The 25,833-nt window shown below is 41.6% G+C and overlaps 2 pseudogenes; one reads left to right on the top strand and one right to left on the bottom strand.

The window, feature by feature from the left end:
• Positions 1-10,845: 10,845 nt before the first annotated feature.
• LOC104682800 lies at positions 10,846-14,700 on the bottom strand (annotated as a pseudogene).
• Positions 14,701-15,604: 904 nt separating this feature from the next.
• Positions 15,605-25,833, top strand: part of LOC104682813 — a 60,359-nt pseudogene continuing 50,130 nt past the window's right edge.

Here is a 25,833-nt window from a genome sequence, read left to right as displayed (position 1 = left end):
TACATTCTTCAGCTCCTGCCTGATCAGATCAGTATTTGGTTCCTCCAAGGTGCGGCAACCCTTGGCTGATGGCCTCTTTGTCTGGCAGCCTTGGCCATTTCCTTTATTGCCTTCTGAACATTCACCCTTCTAGTGTCCTTTCTTTTTGCATCTCGCACATTAATCTCTCTCTAGCGTTGTCCGGCTCTTGAATCCTTGCCTAACTTCTTCCACGTCCACATCCGCATCCATGTCCTCTCACATTGCTAATCTCTCTTTTTTATAAGAGCTGTTGCTAACAGATTGGCTTTTTTTCTTAAGTCTTTATTTATTTTTTTCCTTCCTGAGTTCCCCTGCTCCTACAGCCAGCTGGCGGGGCCGGGTGGCACGGGCCCTGCCCCCGCGCACTGCTGTCTGTCTCTCCTGTTTTCTTCTGATTCTCTTTTTCACACTTACTCTTAGTCTTTCTTTTTCTTTTGCTCTTTTCCCAGCACCAGTCCCTGGCTCCTTCTTTTTTTAGGTAGAGCCGGGCTGGGGAGGACTTAATCCTTGGCGTGCCTAGCTGCCACGCTTGTTGCTTTTGCTCTTTCTCATTTTGTTCCTTGGTCACAGTTAACATACACCTTGGTGGCCACTTTTATAGACTGGATGATATTCATGCCTACAGCTTCTGTTTGATGTTACCCTGGGCTTGCTTTACAAATGAAGTATTCACTATATACTGATTTTCAGCAGCCTCAGGGTTAAATGGGGTGTAAAGCCAGAATGCTTTATAGAGTCTCTTATAAAACTGACTTAGGCTCTTGTCAGCTTCTTGAAGCACTTCTGAAATCTTTTTTATATTAATTGCTTTTTTCTTTTCTTTTTTTTTTTTTTTTTGAGATGGAGTCTCACTCTGTCGCCCAGGCTGGAGTGCAGTGGTCGGATCTCAGCTCACTGCAAGCTCCGCCTCCTGGATTTACGCCATTCTCCTGCCTCAGGCTCCCGAGTAGCTGGGACTACAGGCGCCCGCCACCTCGCCCGGCTAGTTTTTTGTATTTTTTAGTAGAAACGGGGTTTCACCGTGTTAGCCAGGATGGTCTCGATCTCCTGACCTCGTGATCCGCCCGCCTCGGCCTCCCAAAGTGCTGGGATTACAGGCTTGAGCCACCGCGCCCGGCCTTAATTGCTTTTTTTCTACCAACTCTTAGCCTCTGCAGAAGTGCTTCTCAGTACCTCTGCAAACGCTGAAGCTGAGTTGCATTCTCTGGGTCTTTTTCCTCTTTTTTCTAGAGTTTAACAGGCCCTTTTCTTTCTATAATTCTCCATGCACTTGGAGGGTTAAACAGGCATACCGAGAGTCAGTGTAAATGTTTACAGTCTTACCTTCACTGAGTTCTAAGGCCCGAATTAAAGCAAGGAGCTCAGCTTAACAACAGTGTCCAGGGTTATCACCGCGTATCCTGCGCATCTATCTCCTTGTGGGTTGATGAAACTGCTCCCGTCCACGTATAACTGCCAGTCTACTGATGCCCAAGGCTAGTCCCAGAGGTCAGGTCTGCTAGAGTAAACTTGAGTCCAACACCTCTACACAGTTATGCTCAACAGGATTCTAACTGCTGGGAGCAAGGTGGCGGGTTCAGGGTGTTTCTAGTTTAGTAGATTAATGGTTGAAAAGGGCTGATAGATGAAAATCTGTTGCCCCCCCAGATGTGGGCCTGGTCATTATAATAGACAGGCCCTCGTGTTTCCCTGAGAGGCATTTGCATAGCTCGAGCAAGACCAGATCTGAGACGGCCCACTTGGCTATCTTGACTTCCTTCCTGGCCTCTTGAGGCTCCGATCCTCCCCTTCGCGTGTTAGTTCCTGAATCTGGTTTCTGAGGGGGCTGTTGGTCTTAGTAAAGGGGGGTAGGCTGGGACATATGGAGAAAGAATTTCTGTTATCTCTGGCGGTTCCTGCAAAACTGGCTTCTCTTGCTGTTTCTGGCACTCCCTTTTTAACTGTGTGTCTGCTGCTGAAACTGCTCTTTTACTTTTGGCTTTTTTTGCAAAAAGCTGTTAAACGGGGCTAAATTTATGCCGATTTTGTCTATATTATATTTAATCATAAGTCAATATAAAGGAATTGATCTAGGTATACTGGCTGTCCTCTGACCCCTGTCACCACCTTAAATACATGGCCAATTGTTCCTTGTCTATAGTTCCTTCGGTGGGCCATCCAACACCAAAAGAGGGCAATTATAATTCACACAGAGTTTTTAACCTCTGGGGGGTTAACTTAACTCTATAATCCCCTGCAAAACCTTTCTTAAGGTTCTGTAACGTGCATTTTAATAGAGTAAGTTTTGGTGATTTGATGACTTTCCTTTTATTTTTCTTTTCTTGATTTTTTTTTTTTAACACAGTTTCTAGCGGAGTGGGCTTACTTTGTGTCTGACCTATTTCTCTCTTGAGACAAAACAACATTCAGACTACAAGAAGGAAAGGGTAAAAGGTCACTCACTCAGCTAATTCACACTAAATCAAAATCAAAACTAAAACCAAAGTGTCATTAAAGGCACACCTGTTCGTCAAGCAATTTAAGCCAAGTCAAAATCAGAACCAAAACCAAAGTGCCAATAAAGGCACGCCTGTTTATCAGGCATTTCAAGTCAAGTCAAAATCAAAACTAAAACCGAAGTATCAAGCAATCCAAGTCAAGTCAAAAACAAAACCCAAAGTGCCAGTACAGGCACGCCATAGGTGATCAGGCCACGCTTCCACTCAAATGGAGTGGGCAAGTTCCAAAGACCAGTCTTACCAAGTTTCAGATGTCCAGACTTAAAGCACCAATTCCTTCCCAGTGTTCAGTCACTGTGTTGATCCTCCATGGGGGCCTGCCACGCACCGCTCTGATGAGGCGTTCCACTGGGGCAAATGTCTATCTGGGAGCACTCATCAGGATCTGCATCGCTCAAGCTGGCTGGAGTCCCCCGCAGGGACGCTCTACAGGGCAGGTATAAGCTGCCTAAGGGGCTGCCTCAACCGTTCGTTAATCACCTCGCTTCCCGGTCAGGGAACCAAGAAATGTAGTGGGACGAGCTGCAGACAAAACTCCTCAGACACGAATTAAAGAAGGAAGAGGTTTATTCAGCCGGGATCGTCAGCAGACTGGTGTCTTAAGAGCCAAGCTCCCTGAAAAAGAAATTCTTGGCCTTTTTAAAGGCTTACAACCCTAGTGTCCATGTGAAAAGGTCATGATAAATCAAGCAAGCTTGGGGAATGTGACTGGGGGCTACATGCATTAGCTAACAGAATAGAAAGTTTTGCAATGCGTTTTCATACAATGTCTGGAATTTACAGATAACACAAGTAGTTTAGGTCAGGGGTTGATGTTATTATTATCATTTTTTTAACTCCTAGGGCTGGGTGGTGGTGCCAAGGTTATCTGGCTACTTATCTTACTTTTGTTTCTTTCCAACTTTTTGCTTTCTCTCTTTTCTCCTGTCTTGTGAACTAGGCAAGGTTGGGGGAGGAGGGCAGCAGGAGTAGTAGTGGTCTCCTTCTCAGAATGACCCAAACAGAATTCTTAATTTTGTGATTTTTGTGATGTACTGGGGAACACAATTTACTAGGGTGTATAAATGTGTAAATACACAACTACGATTTGATGTAAGTAACAATACAGATATGAGCTGAGTGCTGTGAGAACACAGAGTACAGAATTCTTTTTAGTAATTTAGCAGGTTAGAAGTAGAGGCTGGCACGTGCGATGAGTCTGGAGAGAAAGGCGGGATCCAGATACTGAAGGACCTTTACCTATTACATTGAGTACTTGGTTTATGCTGAGCAGTGGTTGATATACTTTGCCTGGGTTGATTTAATCCTCACAGCATCCTATGGGTACTGTTATCATCTTTACATTACAAGTACAGAAACGGATACACTGAGAGGTTACAACGTGGCAAAGATCACACAAGCTAGTACAGAACATACCTGAGCTTTTAATATAGGTAGTTTTTTTCTTTTTTTTTTGAGACCGAGTCTCACTTTGTCACCCAGGCTGGAGTGCAGTGGTGTGATCTCACTCACTGCAACCTCTGCCTCCCAGGTTCAAGCAATTCTTGTCCCTCAGCCTCCCGAGTAGCTAGGATTACAGGCATGTGCCACCATGCTTGGCTAATTATTTTGTATTTTTAGTAGAGATGGGGTTTCACCATATTGGCCAGGCTTATCTCGAACTCCTAACCTTGTGATCCGCCTGCCTCAGCCTCCCAAAGTGCTGGGATTATAGCCTTTGGGCCATCACGCCTGACCTTTTTTTAAAAAATTGAGACGGAGTCTTGCTCTGTCACCCAGGCTGGAGTGCAGTGGTGTGATCTCGGCTCACTGCAACCTCTACTTCCTAGGTTCAAGCGATTCTCCTGCCTCAGCCTTCCGAGTAGCTGGGATTACAGGCACATGTCACCACACCCGACTAATTTTTGTATTTTTAGTGCAGACAGGGTTTCGCCATGTTGGCCAGGCTGGTCTCAAACTCCTGACCTCGTGTGATCTGCCCCCTTCGGCCTTTCAAAGTGCTGGGATTACAGCTGTGAACCACTGTGCCTGGCCGAATATAGGTAGTTTGACTATGGATCCACATCCCTAACCACTATGCCGTGCTTTTTCTCTCTATTAGTATGGATATACTTTCATACTAGTGTATGCAAATCTACTAGCTGTATTTTATTTCTCAGTGGGGTTATACTATAATTTATTTAACTGGATTGATAGAGATTTTTAGTTGTTTCCAGTTTTTAGCAGTTACACATAGTGCTTCAGTGAGGAGTATTTACTTCCCAACTCAAGCTGATTTGGACACCCTCCCACATGATCACTCTTCCCTTCTCCTTTATCATTACTGTATTAATTGATTTCCAAAATTCCTTCAGGGCCATCACCCTAAATTCTGAGATTTGCAGAGCCATAATTCTTAATCTCAGGGCTCTATATATTGTAGATTACTCAATGTGGTAATTGGCAAGGCTCATTTGTACTTTTTTTTTTTTTTTTTGAGATGGAGTCTCCTTTTGTCACCCAGGCTGGAGGGCAGTGGCACGATGTCACTGCAACCTCTGCCTCCTGGGTTCAAGAAATTCTTCAGTCTCAGCCTCCCGAGTAGCTGGGATTACAGGCACATGCCACTGCGGCCAGCTAATTTTTATATTTTTAGTGGAGAAGGGGTTTCACCATGTTGGCCAGGCTGGTCTCAAACTCCTGACCTCAAGTGATTCACCCACCTCAGTCTCCCAAAGTGCTGAGATTATGCGTGTGAGCCACTGCATCAGGCTAATTTTCGTATTATTATTATTATTTAGTAGAGACGGTGTTTCGCCGTGTTGGCCAGGCTGGTCTCGAACTCCTGACCTCAAGTGATCCACCTGACTTGGTTTCCCAAAGTGCTGGGATTACAGGCATGAACCACAGCACTCAGCTGTACTCATTTTCTAAGGATTGAAGGCCAGGGTGACATAGTAGTTAACATTTATTGAAGGTTTCCTATACCAAGCACTCTACTAAGTACTTTACATGCATTATTCTAATTGTCTCAGCAATCCTGTGAGCAATTCTATTATTGTCCCTCTTTTTTAAAATGAAGAAACTGAGACTTAAATGATGTGTCTATGGTCATATAGCTAGTAAACAGCTGACTGATTGCAAGGCATATTATATATATATATTTCTGAGACAGAGTCTCACTGTGTCACTCAGGCTGGAGTGCAGTGTGGTACGATCACAGCTCACTGTAGCCTCTACCTCCTGACTCAAACGATCCTCCTACCTCAGCCTCCCAAGTAGTTGGGCCTACAGGTGTGCATCACCACACCTGGCTAATTTTTAATTTTTTTGTGGAGATGGGGTCTTGCTTTGTTGCCCAGGCTGGTCTTGGACTCCTGGGCTCAAGCAGTTCTCCCTCCTCAGCTTCCCAAAGTGTTGGGATTACAGGCATAAGCCACTGCATCGGGCCAATGCTTATATTCTTAACCCTTGTATTAATTATTTTGCTAGGGCTGCCATAACAAAATACCACAAACTGGGTGGCTTGAACAATGGGAATTTAAGGCTGGGCGTGGTGGCTCACGCCTGTAATTCCAGCACTTTGGGAGGCTGAGGTGGGCAGATCACGAGGTCAGGAGTTTGAGACCAACCTAGCCAATATGGTGAAATCCTGTCTCTACTAAAAATACAAAAATTAGCTGGGCGTGGTCGCATGTGCCTGTAGTCCCAGCTACTCGGGAGGCTGAGGCAGAAGAATCGCTTGAACCCGGGAAGCAGAGGTTGCAGTGAGCTGAGATCACACTACTGCACTCCAGTCTGGGTGACAGAGCGAGACTCCGTCTCAAACAAACAAACAAACAAAAAAACAAACAACAACAACAACAACAAACAATGGGAATTTGTTGTTTCACAGTTCTGGAGGCTAGAAGTTTGAAACCAAGGTGTCAGCAGGGTTGATTCCTTCTGAGAGCTCTGAGGGAGACTGTTCCATTCCTCCTTCCTAACTTCTGGTGATGGCCAGCAATCCTTGGTGCTCCTCGGCTTGCAGCTGCATCTTTTCAAACTCTGCCTCTGTTGTCATGTGAGCACTGTATGTCTCTATTTTCTTTTTCTTTTTTCTTTTTTTTTTTTTTTTTGAGATGGAATTTCACTCTTTCTCCCAGGCAGGAGTGAAGTGGTGTGATCTCGACTCACTGCAACCCCCATCCCCCAGGTTCAAGTGATTCTCCTGCCTCAGTCGCTTGAGTAGCTGGGATTATAGGTGCCCAGTACCACGCCTGGCTAATTTTTGTAGTTTTAGTAGAGATGGGGTTTTACCATGTTGACCAGGGTCACCTCAAGTGATCCACCCACCTTGGCCTTTCAAAGTGCTAGGATTAAAGGTATAAGCCACCGCACCCGGCCTTATGTCTGTATTTTCACATGGTCTTTTTCCCTTCTTAGAAAGGCAACAATAATGTTGGATTAGGGCCAACCCTAACAGCCTCATCTTAACACGATTGTATCTGCAAATACCCTATTTCCAAATAAGGTCACATTCATAGGTACTGGAAATTAAAACTTCAACATCTCTTTAGGGGACACAATACAACCCGTAACAACTCTTATTGCAAAACTCTCCTCAAATCGCCATGGAAAAATAGTTGTTCACTCTTCTTTAACCACTCCCATCAAGAACAGCCAAAGAGTTCTTTCTTTTGAACTAGAGCAATACTTTTTTTTTTTTTTTTTAAGATGGAGTTTTGCTCTTGTTGCCCAGGCTGGAGTGCAGTGGTTTGATCTCGGCTCACTGCAACCTCTGCCTCCCAGGTTCAAGCGATTCTCCTGTCTCAGCCTCCGGAGTAGCTGGGATTACAGGTACATGCCACCACGCCCGGCTAATTTTTGTATTTTTAGTAGAGACGGGGGTTTCGTCATACTGGTCAGACTGGTCTCGAACTCCTGACCTCAGGTGATCCGCCCACCTCGGCCTTCCAAAATTATGGGATTACAGGTGTGAGCCACCGCACCTGACCTGCAGGAATAGTTGTTAAAGTGTGTTCTGAGATCAGCAGCATTGATATCACCTGACATACAGGATGTCAGGCCTCATTTCAGATCTAATGAATCAGAATCTACATTGTAGCAAGACCCCTGAGTGATTTGTACGAATTTTGATTTTTTTGGTTTGTTTTTCAAAGTATTACCATCTTTATTATGTTATAGAGTAGTATTTTATACATTAGCTCATTTTATAGCAAAAACATATATGTACAACTGTAGAGAAACCACTGCACAGATAGCTCCAACTTAAATTAGAAAATGTTTTGCCGGGCATGGTGGCTCATGCGTGTAATCCCACCACTTTGGGAGTCCGAGGCAGGTGGATCACCTGAGGTCAGGAGTTCGAGACCAGCCTGGCCAACATGGTGAAACCCCCATCTCTACTAAAAATACAAAAATTAGCTGGGCATGGTGGCAGGCGCCTGTAATCCCAGCTACTCGGGAGGCTGAGGCAAGAGAATCGCTTGAACCCGGGAGATGGAGGTTGCAGTGAGCCGAGATCGCACCATTGCACTCCAGCCTGGGGGACAAAAGAGAGACTTTGTCTCAAAAAAAAAAAAAAAAAAAAAAGAAAAAGAAAGAAAATATTTTATCTGTAGAAAATAGTGAAAATTATAACATTTACCAAGGTAGCCCAACAAGTTCATTTAAACCACATAGTAGCTAAACACATTATACACTTATAAATAAAGGTTGAATTCTGGAATCCAGGAGAAACTTTAGTTTCATTTATTGAAACAGCCATATTTTAAGTTATGTGAAGTGAAATTTCTATTGATCTTCCCTCTTACTCTTAATTTATGCCTGATTATTTTTCTTTAAGCTAAATCCATAATCCACAACAAGGTTTTAGCTGTTCTTTTTTTTTTTTTTTGAGACGGAGTCTCGCTCTGTTGCCCAGGCTGGAGTGCAGTGGCGCAATCTCGGGTCACTGCAAGCTCTGCCTCCCGGGTTCAAGCCATTCTCTTGCCTCAGCCTCCCGAGTAGCTGGTTCTACAGGCGCTCGTCATCAGGCCCGGCTAATTTTTTTGTATTTTTAGTAGAGACGGGGTTTTACCATGTTAGCCAGGATGGTCTCTATCTCCTGACCTCATGATCCACCCGCCTTGGCCTCCCAAAGTACTGAGATTACAGGTGTGAGCCATGGCGCTTAGCTGTTCTTTCCTAAAGGACGGGTACCATATCCTTTTAATCTGTTTGATAAGGTACCCATGCCTATCCAAATAATGAAATGGTTCGGTTGTTATTAAAGCATGCCCAATATTTGGGCAAAACCAGATTCTAATAAATTAAACTGTCACCTAATACCCATGGCTTGATGGGAAGCCATGAGGAACAAGGGTAAAGTGATAAAACTGGCAAGTGGATCAAGGGATAAAAGCCAAGAGAATTCTGAGACCAGAGGGCAAGAAACATCTAGTCAGGATTCAAGGACAGAACTGAAGTTCAAATAGAAAAAGGATGTTGCCTCAAGGATCAGGAACTGAACTGGCTATCAGAGCCCCTAGTATGTGGTGATCAAACAAGGGGCAGTTAGAGATTAAAGACTGGATTAAGGAAGAGAAACCAAGACCTAGAAAGATTCTAGGTGTTCACAATAATTAAATGAAAACAAGACAGACCATGTGGCTTTAAATTTCCTAGCATAGTATGTTCCAGGATTCCCAGTACAGAAAGAATCTCTGGAAATTAAGGCGAGAAGATAATGCGACTCTTAAGTTCCTGTACTATGTAGAATGTTTCCCAGAGAAATAATATCTGAGAAATCAGGCAGAGTTATCTGGCCAGGGGGTACATCAAGTTCTTCAGTTCCCTCAAAACAACTTAACCACATACAATTTGTCTTAAAAGGAAGCATTCAAGCAGCTAAAACAAACTTTCAACAGAGATTCAGTTTAACAAACAGATCCTGTACTGTGGCTTTAGGAACTAGGCCATTGACTACCTAAAAACCCCAGCTTGCCCACTTGAAGTTAACCTCTAGAAACATTAGTGATCTGTGAAGTTTTCACCATTAAAACAATGCTTTATCATGCAAATCATACTTGTTCTTCTCTTTGCTCTCCAGTTATGAATTTGCTACCTTTTTGCATTTGATTATTTCCAATGGTTTTTTTTTTTTTTTTTTTTTAACATACTCTTCAGCAATGCAAATCTGTGCCCCCTACTCCCTTAAGTCCTTCTTGGTAAAGAATGTTAACCTTCCAATAGGAAGAAGCAGAGTACATTATCATTTAAGCACCAGTTATCCAGACTTCTTACAAAGAAAGCTATGGAGCTACTTTATACATTTGAAATTCCTTAAAGACCCTGGCTTTCTATTAAAATGTACTTTTATATATCCTATCTGTGAAGAATTCACTGAAGCATGAATCACCTTATAATGAGAAGCTAAAAATGTATCAAAATGCACATAAGTATAGGTAATCTATATCAAACATGCTACGTCTTCCAAATCTAGAGCATACACTGGTATAAACTGTATTACAACCCAGCTAAGTTTGAAATCTTGTTTCAAAACATTGCTCAGTATTAAGTCTCAGTAGACAAATAATAGGACCACATGAGAAACTGGCAGGTGGCTGAGAAAACCTTAACTTCCAAAGGCTCAAAGTGGTCCTCCAGAGACTGTTACACTCCCTTAAGTATTTACTTTAGGGAAGGACACTATTAAGGGACACTTTTGAATATAAAGACAGGTGAACTCACAAAGTATAGGCAGATACATGCTTGATTTTATCTTCTAATCTATAAATAATGCATTAGAATAAAAATGTAATGAATTCATACACCTTTCAAAAAGAAAAACTGGGCCGGGCACGGTGGCTCAAGCCTGTAATCCCAGCACTTTGGGAGGCCGAGACGGGCGGATCACGAGGTCAGGAGATCGAGACCATCCTGGCTAACACGGTGAAACCTCGTCTCTACTAAAAATACAAAAAATTAGCCGGGCGAGGTGGCGGGCGCCTGTAGTCCCAGCTACTCGGGAGGCTGAGGCAGGAGAATGGCGCGAACTCGGGAGGTGGAGCTTGCGGTGAGCTGAGATCCGGCCACTGCACTCCAGCCTGGGCGACAGAGCGAGACTCTGTCTCAGAAAAAAAAAAAAAAAAAAAAACTGATGAAGAAGCAGCAATAACGTTATAAATGATAATGATCACATGAAATAATTTAGATGAAGCTTGTCTGTGTCTGAAAGAGACAGGGACTCAGCAAGTGGTCAAAAGGAAGCACAACGTGCTTTTAACTTTGTATGAAAAATAATGTTCAGTTCTATATTGCCAAACATCATTCTCTTTTTGCTATATAAATCTTCTAGTTCTAATTATTGACCAAATGCTTTACTGAAACTCCTCTTCTGGCCTTTGTTTTGGGATCTGTTACTTTTGTTGCTACCTCCTGGTTGCTGTCCTCTCGGGCCTCTATTGCCTTCCCGCTGTCCTCTGAATCTTCTGTTTCCGTCCCGCTGTTCCCTGAAGCCTCGACTGCCTTCCCTCTGACCCCTGAAGCCTCCATATCCTTCCCGTGGTCCTTCCAGCTCTAGTTGCTCTGTGGCCACAGAAAGCTGCCAGCGTGGTGAATCATGCCATTTTTCCTGTATTTCTGTTACTGATGCGGTGGATACATCAAAGCAAACACCCAGCTTTCCTTTGAGAAAAACCATTCCCTTCACTTTGGAATCAATCTCCTCGACCAGCTGCTCTTTAAGTTCTTTCCAAGCATGACTAATATTTGGCATTTCAATTGAGCACCGCAAGATCATGGTCACAAAACCCACATTTGAGTTGATCAAGGAGCGCTGGTCTATGGACATGGCACCTGAAATATGGGCCAGTGGTGCTGCCAGAGCTTCCACAGCTCCCTTCTCCTCTATCAGCTTCTCAGCTGGTTGCTTAAAGTGACTAATGGCAGTGGGAGGCATGGAATCCGAAAGCCTGATGGCATCTTTGCTGGAAACTTTTATTTCTGTTGCAGAAGGAACACCTATTCTTTTGAACTTAATTCCCACTTTTTGCTCCACTTATACTAATTGATATGCTTCCTTGTGCTGATAAAAGCAGATGCATACCCCCGTCCTTCCAACTCTGCCCGTCCACCCAGATCGATGAATGTAGGACTCAACATCCTTTGGTGGAGAGCTTTGTATAACCAAATGAACCTCAGGGATGTCTAACCCATGTGCAGCGACTTTGGTTGCTACCAAAACTCCAAAACTACCATTTCTAACACCTTTCAGGGTAATTTCCCTTTGCTTCTGTGGAATGTCTCCATGCAATGACTGGGCATCCTGCTTTATAGCCGAATTCTGGGACAGCTCCTGGGCTTCTTTCTTGGTTTCACGAAAGATGATAGTGCGTCCTTGATGACCACTATATACTCGGATGACCTAATAATTGCTACCCTCTGAGTCCAGTGGCACTTAATAGCCAGATGCTCTATAGTTTTTGCCATTTTCTGAGTCTTTTTACCAATCAGGTCCACCTGTTCATATGTAGATTTCATGTATTTCTTGGCAACATTAAATACCCAATGAAGGCAAGTTTCAGAAAAAAAGCAATGTTTGGGGATTGTCTTCAGAATCTTTCTTGTATGCCACACTTAAAATCTCTTCCACTTGATCAGCAAATCCCATATCCAACGTCTGGTCAACTTCATCCAGGACAACATGCTTAAGTTTGGTGAGATTTAGTTTGACATTCTGTATGCGGTCTTTGATAGGACCTGGTGTCCCAACCAGGATATCAATCCCATTCCTCATGCATTCGAATTGACCTCCATAGGGAGTTCCACCATAAAAACAAGCCAGTGACAGCCTTTTTGTGATGTCACTGAAGTCTTTGCTTACTTGATTTGCCAACTCTCTTGTAGGTGCAAAAACCAGTACCCAAGGGGGACGGCCTCTCTTCCTGTCTTGCAGTTCCCCATGAAGTTTCTCAATCAAAGGGATGGCAAAGGACAATGTTTTCCCAGTTCCTCTCCATGCCTGTGCAATTAAGTCCTTCCTGCTGTAAACATGATGGAATGTCTTTGCTTGTATAGAAAATAGGAAGGTCACTCCTCAGCCTTTGAGAAGCTTAATAGTTTCTTCAGATATGGGACAATTAGAGAAAGCGCCTTCTTTTTGTTCCACAGGTATTTCCTGCTCTGTCTCACTGTTACTTTCTTCATTGGCAGCTTTATTGGGGTCACAGTCAGGTTCAGAATGAGGAAATCCATTCTGCAGTTTGGGGCTTTTCTCTCCAGTTTCTCCATTTATTTCCTTTTCTTTCTTCATCTTCTTGGGCTTAGGAGCATCTATTTCTTCCTCAGAGGGCTCCTCATTTTTTATCACTTTTTTGGTTTTAGAAGAAACCGCTTTCTTTTCAATAGGCTCCTTTTTCTTTCTCAAACTTTTGGTTTTAGGAGAAATGTCATCTTGAGATGGCTCCTCTTTGTTTTTTGCCTTTTTGGATTTAGGATAATTCATGTCAACTTCAGAAGGCTCTGTTTTCTTTTTAACTTGTTTAGCTTTGGGGGAAACAGTTTCTTCCTCTTCTGCTGTCTCTTCAGTCTTACTAGATTTTGACTTCTCTTTTTTCTCTTTCTTTTCAGTTTGCTTTCATAATGTCTCCACTTTTTTCATTGTGGTGTCTGATTCCAAACCAGCATTACTACGGAGTCTTCCCAGCATCTTCAGTGCAGGCTGCCCAGGCCGACCGGTCTTCTCCACTTTGATGTTTAAGAAGCACCGATCTAGAGAATTTGAACAATTATCTTTAGGTTGTGGCTACTATGGAGTGAATCTGATGAACACCTGCCTGGTAGGGAGAGTTAAATTCATTTTTTGTCTTTGATGCTTCCAATTAGAAATGTAAATATATCTTCATTATGGAAAAATTGGAAAGTGCAGAAGAGTATAAAGTAACAGCAGAATCGTTATTGACAATAATCTCACCACCTAGAGATACCACTGCTAACATTCTGAAACATTTCCTCCTATTTTTATTGCTTCCTTACTTTTACCATAGATAAAGCCCAAATTCTTAATATGCTTAAACTTTATATACTGATACAATTTTATTAGTTAATTTGTATTACTTCACAGTTTTGTGTGGTTAAAACCCAGGAAAATATGTGTATTTATGAATTTTACAATTTTGCAATATTATTCCCTTGTAACAACTAAGATTATATAATCAACTAACACCTTAATTTTAGGCCAGATGATCATGGCTGCAGTTTCAGTCTGATAAAAGCATATTTACTCTTCAGTATGCTTAATTTGTAGCTTAATTTTCTTAGAAGTAGTGTATCTTGTCTTTATTATCAGAGTTTATTTTTTTAGTTTCTAAGAAAAGTTCAAACTTTAAAATTTCTTTTTTTTTGTAGTCTGTATTAAACAAAAAGAATACTTTCTACCTATTCAACCATGTTGACATTACTATTACATATCACAGGGAAAGTGATACAAATTGGGGTATTGTAAGACTGGTTACTGCTAAACTTGACCCCAAAGGTAATTATAGTTTCTTTTTAATTAGCTCCAATGATTTAAAAATTAATTCAAAATATAGCAATTCTCAACTAGAATCTTCACTTTTGGTATATGTGATATAACTTTAAGCATACATTTTGAAAAATCAAACAGGCAATTTTACTCCTTCTACCTATAGTAAGTATCCGGATACCATGCAATGTGAGGAAGATCTGACAGGTCTGGAAGAGAATAGACTTATTGAGGGTATCCTAACTCTCTTCATTTAGCTGCTGTCGTATGACACAGGGGTTAGATTTAGATTTGTGTTTCTTCAGAGGACAGATCTAATATCAGTGGAATCTATTAGGAAGGTATCAGCTGAGTCTGCTGATGATTAGAGCCTTCTAGCAGTTGACAAGCAACCTCAAGAATTAGTGAGTACTTTATCCCTGGACGTACGTAGGAAGAGCCTGGATGAGCCAGCTCTTAGAGATAACACAATTAGGCATTCAGCATAGTACCTATTAAGCAAGGAATTGTAAAGGGCAATTCTGCATTGGGTATAAGATCGAGATCAGACAGGTGACCTTTAACATTCCAATTCTAGGATTCTTTAAACTGTGAGATAAGATTATTACTTACTCCTTTTTTTTTTTTTTTTTTTTTTTTTTTTTTTTTTTAACAGAGCCTCCCTATTTTGCCCAGACTGGAGTACAGTGGCATGATCTTGGCTCACTGCAACCTCTGCCTCCCAGGTTCAAGTGATTCTCCTGCCTCAGCCTCCCGAGTAGCTGGGACTTTAGGTGCATGCCACCACACCCAGCTACTTTTTGTATTTTTAGTAGAGACAGGGTTTTACCACATTGGCCAGGCTGGTCTCAAACTCCTGATCTCAAATAATCTGCCTGCCTTGGCCTCCCAAAGTGCTGGGATTACAGGTGTGAGCCACCATGCCTGGCCCTATTCTTCAATTAAGAAAGGTAAAGAGGGGACTATATCACACAATGTATAAAATCATGATCCACTGTGGACAAGGTATTACAAAGCCTGAAATATTAGAATGGAGAAAATTATCCCTTGAAACTTAAGTGAAGTGGATTAATATATTAAATGAGGCAGGTATGTTTTCTTTTCTTTTCTTTTTTGTTTTTTTTTTTTTGAGACAGAGTCTTACACTGTCGCCCAGGCTGGAGTACAGTGGCGTGATCTTGGCTCACTGCATCCTCCACCTCCCGGGTTCAAGTGATTCTCCTGCCTCAGCCTCCCGAGTAGCTGGGACTACAGGCGCGCACCACCACGCCCAGCTAATTTTTGTATTTTTAGTAGAGATGGGGTTTCACAATGTTGGCCAGGATGATCTCGAGCTCTTGACTTCGTGATCCGCCCACCTTGGGCTCCCAAAGTGCTGGGATTACAGGCATGAGCACCGGTGCCCGGCCAGGTGTGTGTGTGTGTGTTTTTTTTTTTTTTTTTTAACATGGAACAAGGACTTAGGAAGTCTGGAGTTTAGTCTCATCTCTGCTGGTTCCATTTTGGAAAGCAATCCTGAATTTATAAAAGTGAATCCACCTTCATTGTTTTTAGGCTATTTTACTTTAGCCAAAGTTGTTCCATATTGTAACAGCTGATGGACCAAGGGTAAGAACAGTTAGAGAATGTATTGTGTGGATTTTTTTTTTTTTTGAGATGGGGTCTTGCTCTGTTGCCCAGGCTGGTGTGTAGTGTCATGATCTCGGCTCACTGTAACCTCTGCCTCCCATGTTCAAGCAATTATCCTGCCTCAGCCTCCCGAGTAGCTGAGATTACAGGCGCTTGCCAACAAGCCTGGCCAATTTTTGTATTTTTAGTGGTGACGGGGTTTTGCCATATTGGCCAGGCTGGTCTTGAACTCCTGAACTCAGATGACCCACCTGCCTCAGCCTCCCAAAGTGCTGGGTTTACAGGTGTGAGCCACTGTGCCCAGCCTGTGTGGATCTTTATAGACTTAATTTTCTCATCTGCAAAATGAGAAGGCTGAATTAGGAGTTTTTAATGTGGAACCTGATGCATCAACTCCTGGGAATTTTTATTCGTGTAGTTTCCTGAGGAAAAGAGTCCATAAATTTCATTACATAAACAGTCCCATAATAGTTAAGAACACTGGTACTTTCCAACTCCTTTTTTATGTCATAGTTTTTTTTTTTCTTTTTTTCTCAGTAAAACTTAAAAAGATTGTATACATTTAAGGTTTACAATTTGATGTTTTGATATGCATACACATAGTGAAATTATTACTAGTCAAGCCAATTAACTTATCCATCTTCTCACATGGTTACCCTTTTTTTTTCTGTGATGACAGCACCTAAAATCTATTCTCATAGCAAATTTTCAGTATATAGTACAATATTATTAACTATAATCCTCATTCTGTATATTAGATCTCTAGACTTATTCTCCCTACATAACTTCAAGTTTGTACCTTTTGACCTGCATCTCCCCATTTCCTTTCCCTCCCCATCCCTGATAACCACTGTTTTACTCTGTTTCTATGTATTAACTTTGTAAAGATTCCATAGATTAGTGAGGTTATGCAGTATTTTCTTTCTGTGGCTGGCTTATTTCACTTAACAATGTCCTCTAGGGTTCAAGTGATTCTCCTGCCTTCATCCTTATTGTTGCTAATGACACTATCTTTCTTTTTTAAAACATTTAAAAGGGTAAATAGTATTTCATTTTCTGTGTGTACATATGTGTATTTGTGTGTACCACAATTGCTTTATCCATTTATCCCTCAATGGACACTTAGGTTGTTTTCATATCTTAGTTATTATTCACAATTGCTATTGGTTTCCAGATATATATCTGGAAGTGGGATTGCTAGATCATATGGTAGCTCGATTTTTTAACTTTTTGAAGAATTTACATTCTGTTTTCCATAATGGTTGTACTGACTTACATTTCCACTAACAGTGCACAAGGGATCCCTTTTCTCCACACCCTCACCAACACTGGTTATCTCTTGATTTTTTTTTTTTTTTTTTTTTGAGACAGAGTCTCACTCTTTCGCCCAGGCTGGAGTGCAGTGGCACGATCTCGGCTTACTGCAACCTCCACCTTCTGGGTTCAAGCGATTCTCCTGCCTCAGCCTCCCGAGTAACTGGGATTACAGGCATGTGCCACCACGCCTGGCTAATTTTTTTGTATTTTTGGTAAAGACGGGGTTTCACGATGTTGGCCAAGCTAGTCTTGAACTCCTGACTTCAAGTGATCCGCCCACCTCAGCCTCCCAAAGTGCTGGGATTACAGGCATGAGCCACCGCACCCGGCCTACCTCTTGATTTTTAATAACAGCCATTCTAACAGGTGTGAGGTGATATCTCATTGTAGTTTTGATTTGCATTTCCCTGATGATTAGAGATTTCCAATTCTGTCTGATTTTAGTAAAAGGATTATTTTTTTTGAGACGGAGTTTCGCTCTTTTTGCCCAGGCTGGAGTGCAATGGCACGATCTCCGCTCACCGCAACCTCTACCTCCCGGGTTCAAGCAATTCTCCTGCCTCAGTCTCCCAAGTAGCTGGGATTACAGGCGTGCGCCACCACGCCTGGCTAATTTTGTATTTTTTAGTAGAGACAGGGTTTTTCCATGGTGGCCAGGCTGGTTTTGAACTCCCGACCTCAGGTGATCTGCCTGCCTCGATCTCCCAAAGTTGCTGGGATTACAGGCATGAGCGACCATGCTCTGCCGGAAATTCTTTTAAAATTAGTGGCTGTGTTAAAAATTTTGAAGCTTGGCTGGGTGCGGTGGCTCACGCCTGTAATCCCAGCACTTTGGGAGGCTAAGGTGGGTGGATCACGAGGTTAAGAGATTGAGACCACCCCGGCCAGCATGGTGAAACCCCGTCTCTACTAAAAACACAAAAATTAGCTGGACATGGTGACCTGCACCTGTAGTCCCAGCTACTCGGGAGCCTGAGGCAGGAGAATCGCTTGAACATGGGCGGCGGAGGTTGCAGTGAACTGAGATCAAGTCCCTGCACTCCAGCTTGCGCCACAGAGCGAGACTCCGTCTTAAAAAAAAAAAAAACCAAAAAACCAAAAAACCAAAAACAATTGAAGCTTATTTATCTCCACAAGGTGTTGCCAATGAGAAATAAAAGAGGAATTAAAAGGTTTAGGGCATATTTATAAATAACAGGAGTCAACATAGCTTCTAAGAGATGTCAGGAAATACCTTACCAATGTCAAGGACAATCACTCATGCTTTTTTGTTTATGTCACTTCCCACATTTGGAAAGAGAATTTTAGGGTGATGAACTGTGAGGTCTGACTCAGGCTGTTTGCTCATATTTGAAGGGATTTGGTTAAAAAGGTAGTAAACAAAGTGATTGTACAGGAAGCTAATCTCACCAGCTATGTGAGAATCAAACTTAATGCTTTGTAGTCACATCTCATATTCTCAGACTCAGAGGAAAAAAGCCAAGAAAATAATCTTCTACAGTTGTATTTATTCTACACTGCCTACGGAAATAGTTTATGTGTACATACAATCAAACTTTTATGTAATTGCTGTAAAGGTCATTTACGTAGGCCACCCGAGGGCAAGGACTGTGTTATAATTTATCTTTTTCAGAATTAAACAAGCTGCCCAAGGCCATGGAAGTGAGTTAGACCTAGCTGTTTCCTAGGTCTACAATTTGTGTTTTATTTTAGGCACTGAGGCTGGCTAATAATTTCCCTGACTTTAACCATAGTTAATCGTCTCTTTTTCTTTTCTTCTTTTTTTGTTTTTTTTAAGAGACAGGGTCTCACTCTGTCACCCAGGATGGAGTGCAGTGGTGCCATCATAGCTCACTGTAGCCTTGAACTCCTGGGCTCAAGTGATCCTCCCCACCTCAGCCTCCTGAGTAGCAGGGACTACAGGCGTGCACCTCCGTGTCTGGCTGTATTTTTATTTTTATTTGTAGAGATGGGGTCTCGCTACATTCCCCAGGCTGGTCTTGAACTCCTGGCCTCAACTGATCTTTCCACCTCGGCCTCCCAAAGTGTGGGGATTACAAGTGTGAGCCACTACACCTGGCCTCTTATTCTTAAAATACTTGCTTCATTTGAGTTTTAGGTTACCAGGCTTTCCTGGTTTCCCGTCTCACTGGTCACTTCTTAATCTCCTCCTCATTTTTGTAAACTCCTAATGTGAGAGAGCCCTTAGACTCAGTCTTTGAACTTTTTATCTTCTTTAGTTATACTCATACTTTGGTAGTCTTACCTGTCTCATGGTGTTACCGTGATGACTGTTAGATCTCTAGACTTGTATATTTAGCTGTCTATTTGACATGTCTACTTGTTTTTTTATTTTTGTTTTTGTTGTTTTTTTTTTTTAGATGAAGTCTCGCTCTGTTGCCCAGGCTGGAGTGCAGTGGCGCGATCTCTGCTCATTGCAATCTCTGCCTCCCAGGCTCAAGTAATTCTCCTGCCTCAGTCTCAAGCGATTCTCCTGCCTCAACCTCCTGAGTAGCTTAGGATTACAGGCACGCACCACCATACCCAACTAATTTTTGTATTCTTAGGAGAGACAGGGTTTCATCATGTTGGCTAGGCTGGTTCTGAACTCCTGACCTCAAATGATCTGCCTGCCTTGGCCTCTCAAAGTGTTGGGATTACAGGCATGAGCCACCGTGCCTGGCCAGGACATGACCACTTGGATGTGCTTCCCCTGGTGTTTTTCAGTAAGTGGCAACTCCATCTTTCCAGTTGCTCAAGCCCCAAATCATGGCATCACCCTTGATTCCTCTTTTTCACTCTTCACTCATACCCCCTATTCAGTCCAATCCTTTGACAGACCACATGGCTCTCTCCCTTCGAAGTATTTCAGAATCCACCACTTCTCAACTCCTCTACTACTATCATCTGGTCCAAGATATCATTTTACCTCACTTGGATTATTGCAAAAACCTAGCTAGTCTCCCTGCTGCTACCCTTGTCTTCTAGGGCTCTGTTCTCAATACAGTATTCAGAGCATTCCTTTGGAAATGTCAGCTCATTTCAATCCTCTGCTCAGAACCTTCCATTGACTTCTCATCTTACTTAGAGTAAAAGCCAAAGTTCTGAAACTGGCCTACAAAGCCTTATGCAGTCCATATATAAGACCAGAGGTTTATAGTAAAATAGTGCTTCTACTTTGGTGAGAGTTCTTAACACAATCTTTGCTGCATAATCTTTCTCATATCGAATGCAGATATTTTCTGTACTGGGTTCAAGGCCTGTACTTACACAGTAAACCATAATGTGGATTATCATGCAGTAATTTAATTGTTCTCTTTAGTGTTATATTTTGATCTGTAGCCTAAGAATCATTATTTTTTTTTCATGGCCATAAAGCTAAAGAGAATTAAAAACAAACAATAAAAACCAAAAAAAAAAAAATCATAAGTTTAAAAATTTATAGTTGTTTTAAAATGTGTTCTGGGCCAGGCACTGTGGCTTACGCCTGTAATCCCAGAACTTGGGAGGCCGAGGCGGGCGGATCACCTGAGGTCAGAAGTTCCAGACCAGCCTGGCCAACATGGTGAAACCCCATCTCTACTAAAAATACAAAAATTAGTCAGGCATGGTGGCAGACGCCTGTAATCCCAGCTACTGGGGAAGCTGAGACACAGGAATTGCTTGAACCTGGGAGGCAGAGGTTGCAGTGAGCCGAGATCACGCCACTGCACTCCAGCCTGGGCGAAAGAGTGAGACTCCATCTCAAAGTAAGAGACTCTGTCTTAAAATAACATAAAATAATAAAAAAAAATAAAGATTTTTGGCTTTAAATATAATTTATTCATTCTAGAAACACTTATAAGGGCATATTATATACCAGGCACTAGGGTTACAAAAACAAATAGAAAGAGATGCACATCAGTAATTTTCCCAACCGTGAGTGAATGGTTTTATTATGCATACACATGTATAGACAATTCCATAAGGATTGCCTATTATTCATTACACAGAAGCCAAGGCATAAATTGTATGCTGAGTAAGTAAATCAAAAGGGAAGCATCACTGTTTCTCCTTTTGATTTTTCTCCTATGTTTCCTTTATTCCTTTTTACATTTTGAGTAGTAAAAGAGTCTCCCCATCCCTGACTGGCATTTGCTGGCTGCATCACTCCTCTCTGATTTCAGAATTCTTTAGTTTGTTTCCATCTTCTATTTTTAATACTTTTTTTTTTCAGACAAAAAGGTCATGTAGATGATATTTTCAGTATCTTTCATTTCTAAGCATGCTGCTTTATACACAGTAGGCCCTCAAATCTTTGGGTGCTTATAAATATGATTTTTGCTTCATCTAATTCTCTAGCCATGCAGTTAAGGTTACAGGATGTGTTACTTAGTATATTAAAAAAGAATGATATGAAATATTTAAAAACAAAACCATTTGCTGACAGAAGGTTTTTTTTTTTTCCTCTTTCTACCTTTAGACACAGGGAAAGTTCCTAAGTTTTGAATTTGGGGTAGTATATTGAGTCTCATTGAGTGTTGAGGACATTTGGATACAAAAGAATTTTAAATCATAAAGAGTTTTAAATGTAGAATATAATGGAAAGCCTATTTTTTGGCCTATTACATGCCTGAATAGCCATGAATTGGAAATTTTACAATGTCAGTTTCATAGAAAAATTTTCTTCCCTTCTCTTTTTTCTTTTATTAGCTGTAAGCATTCAGATGAAAACCCTGTCACTTGTAATGGACCCCCTGTGGAAATTCCTGCAGAATATACGGATAAGTTGAATGTGACTTACACTTATTCTGTGAGATTGAAGTAAGTACTTCGTGCCATCATCTTAATTTTTTTCCAAAGCAAGTATATAAATATCATGTACATAATATTAAATAATACATTTTCCTTAATTTAAAGTTGTATAACACAGCTAAGAACCCAAGAAAGCACGTAAATTCTTTCTGTTCCAACAATTTAATGGACAGTCATTACAGGAATTACTGTATTAAATCTACTACATTTCAGATACTGTGCCAGCTACTTTACTTTCTCTTACTTCATATTAAAAGTTTGAGGTTTGAAAGAGGTACATGGGGAACAAGAGGGACATCTTCTGGGGTTGGCACGCTGGCTGGCTGCTCAAGTGGGACCTTAAAGGAAGAATATCACATGGAAGAGACACAGTGTAGCGTAAAGAACGCAGACAATGGCAGACTGACCTGTGATTCAAATTGCACCTTTGCCACTTACTAGCTGTGTGAGCTTAGGTAAGTCACATGATGTCTGAGTCTTGGTTTCTTCTCATGTCATTTACTTCTCATTTTCAGAATGTGTAAAGCCCTTAGCATGGTACCTGACACAGATTCCCAGTACATGGCATTCACCATTGTTTGTATGTCCTGACTTTTTTCTTTCACAAATAATTTTTCTTTTTACAAAGATTGTGTGTAGTTTTGGTTAAAAAAAAAGATATAGATAGATATACTATAAACATTAGCTATAGATATATATACTATAAACATTCTAGTGAATATTCTGTGATGGCTGTGTTTCACAATGGGTTTTTTGTTAACTAGTTGTCTCTTATTTATTTTGCTTGGTATTTTATTTTTATTTCTTATTTTTGAGACGAAGTCTTGCTCTGTCACCCAGGCTGGAGTGCAGTGGTGAGATCTCGGCTCACTGCAACCTCCGCCTCTGTTCAAGCAATCCTACCTCAGCCTCCCAAGTAGCTGGGATTACAGGCGTGCACCACCACGCCCGGCTAAGTTTTGTATTTTTAGTAGAGACAGGGTTTCACCAAGTTGGCCAGGCTGGTCTCGAACTCGTGACCTCAGGTGATCCACTCACCTCGGCCTCCCAAAGTGCTGGGATTACAGGCATGAGCCACTGCGCCTGGCCAGAAGTGACATATTAAAAGATGATATTCATGACACTCTAATGCTTTACTTGCCCCCGGACCAGATGTTTGTGTTCGTGTGTCAGGGACTCTTAGCCCTGGACTGTATTAGTGGTGCTTCACCAAAGGACTGATTTTAGGCTGTTCTTTTAATAGGGAAAACCTTTTATGTCTATGTAGATCTATGTATTTACATTTTTAGTCTTTTTAAGACTGTGTATCATATATATGTGTGTGTATATATATGTATGTGTGTATATATGTATATGTGTGTTTGTGTGTGTGTGTGTGTGTGTGTGTGTGTATATATATATTTTTTTTTGAGACCGAGTCTCGCACTGTTGCCCAGGCTGGAGTGCAATGGCATGATCTCGGCTCACTGCAACCTCCGCCTTCCGGGTTCAATGATTCTCCTGCCTCAGCTTCCCAAGTAGCTGAGATTACATGCACCTGCCACCACACCCGGCTAATTTTTGTATTTCTTTTAGTAGAAATGGGGTTTCACCATTGCTGGCCAGGCTGGTCTCGAACTCCTGACCTCAGGCGATCCGCCTGCCTCGGCCTCCCAAAGTGCTGGGATTACAGGCGTGAGCCACTGTGCCCAGCTGTATATCATATTTTTGATTCAGCTTTTGTTATACTCAGTTTCATCTAAGGCTTATTTTTTATAGCTTCAGATATTCTTTCCTGAGACCAAATCCTAATCACCGTATTTGGGGCTAGGTCTCAAATCTCGAACATTTACAAATTGTGCTTGGTTTGTGTCATTTCTGTAGATGGCCTGACAGCCATTATAAAATGATTCTTCCTAATCTCATTCTGAAAGCAATTCCACATTAGGAATACCTCGCTTTTGTCCCTATGTATCACCTTTAATGGTTATCTCCATTTTATAAATGAGGCTACTGAAGCCCAGCAAGTAATTTTCTCAGGATCACAGGTAGCAGGTGGTGCAAGTGATATTCAAACCCAGGTCTGTCTGGCCCCCAAACTCATAGTTTTTCTACTATACCATTCTGGCTTTCTATCTTGAGGGTCTATTATATTTTCTGCCTACAGAGTCACTGTAAAGAAAATGAGAACCATTTATGTTAGAAATGTGTATGTGTGCCTTGAATCATTTAGCTAGAGGTCAGGATTTCTTGATCCTACATCCTGCAATTTACCCAAAATACAATTGGTGAAAACAGGCAATTTACTAGACCAATAAATATAGTCCAGTCTTCTAATCTTTGGATGAAATACAGAAGTGTAATCTGAGGAAAGGAATGAAATGCACTCTGAAGGGGCCGGGCGTTGTGGCTCATATCTGTAATCCCAGCACTTTGGGAGGCAGAGGCGAGTGGATCACCTGAGGTCAGGGGTTCGAGACCAGCCTGACCAACATGGTGAAACCCCCATCTCTACTTAAAATACAAAAATTAGCCGGGCATGGTAGCACATGCCTGTAGTCCCAGCTACTCGAGAGGTTGAGGCAGGAGACTCACTTGAACCTGGGAGACAGAGGTTGCAGTGAGCCGAGATCATGCCATTGCACTCCAGCCTGGGTGACAGAGTGAGACTCTGTCTCAAAAAAAAAAAAAAAAAAAAAAAAAAGCCATACCAAATGGGAAAATTTGGAAAATCCCCTTATTTCAGGTTAGGTCTCAACCCCTTGTTCCTCAACAGTCAAGTCTAATCTTGGAAACAGTTCCAGAAGAGAAAATTTTCTTTTCCCATAGAAACTTATTTAGTGTACCTAGAAGGCCCTTGGCTTCCAGAGGTGTGACACTGGAAAGAACCAGACACAGCTGAATTAGAATCTTGGCTCTACCATTTACTGCTGTATGAACTTGGTTAAGTTACTTTGAGCCTGTATTTCCAAATTTGTAAAATGGAGCTAAAATATTCACCCCATGTGATTGCTGTCAGGGTGAAGTGAGCTAACACGAAATATTTAGCACAGTGCCTAGCAAGTAGTACACATATAATGTTTCCTATTCCTCCTTCTCTCCAATATAGGTTCAGTTGATTTATAAATGTCTCATACAACAATAGCTCATGCATGCAGAGAGATGATTATGCAGTGAGAACATACCAAGCCATGATATTCTTTATCTGAGTGCCAAAACGTGGCTGTTATAGTTGGGGGGAGGGTGCAAGGGAGAGTAATGACATATATCTCTGAGAGTGCTCTTTCTTTATTTTCTTGTCTTGGTTTGAAAAATGCTTTATTTTTGTTTTTGATTCCCGTTTTATTCAGGAAGTCATACAAAATATTCCAGATAAGTGAATTTTAATCCTCATCTTCCTCCTCTTCTGCATCCTGGTTAACTTGGGAGTAATGTAACTCCTAACTCTCTGCTGTTAGCAACTATGTGCAACTAATCAAGCAGGTGATTCTTCTTTAGTTTTTTTTGGTGCGATATTTCAAATATCTTTTGGTAAAAAGCACCTCAGAAGTCACAGTAATCTTGCTCTTGCTCATTTCGATGGTCATACCCCCTCCACCGAGACTCTCAGCTTTTCTGCTCACTTTGATCCTTTCCTGCAAAAATTGCATAAAATTGGCAGCATCTCGATTCCATCTTCTACAGAGTGGGTGCAATCAAGAGTGAATTTCAAAACCTGCTTCTTCTTTTTTTTTTTATCCTCCTTCGCCACAAGCTTCTTTATGGGCACTATGGCGGCAGTAGAGGCAGAAAGGAAAGTGGGTGAATTACGCAGGCCGGAAAAATGCTTTTTTTTTTTTTAAAAAAAATTATAATGGTGCACATCAACATTTCCCAAAGTGCATTATGTAGAACACTAGTCTAGTCAAATAAGTTTGGAAAATGCTACTTTCTACTGCCTCCTTTCTCAGCTTTAGAAAACACATTAGTAAAGTGTTTAAAAGTCTCCTAATCTCATTCATAATAAAGAAATGTCTTGACTGAGCCTAACTCAGCATTTTACAAACGTATTTGACTCTGGAGTTCCCTCCCTCCCTCCCTTCCTTCCTTCTTTCCTTCCTTTCCTTT

This window comes from Rhinopithecus roxellana, chromosome 7 (genome assembly GCF_007565055.1).
Source record: "Rhinopithecus roxellana isolate Shanxi Qingling chromosome 7, ASM756505v1, whole genome shotgun sequence".
Taxonomy (NCBI): Eukaryota; Metazoa; Chordata; class Mammalia; order Primates; family Cercopithecidae; genus Rhinopithecus; species Rhinopithecus roxellana.
This window is presented reverse-complemented; position numbering and strand designations above follow the sequence as displayed.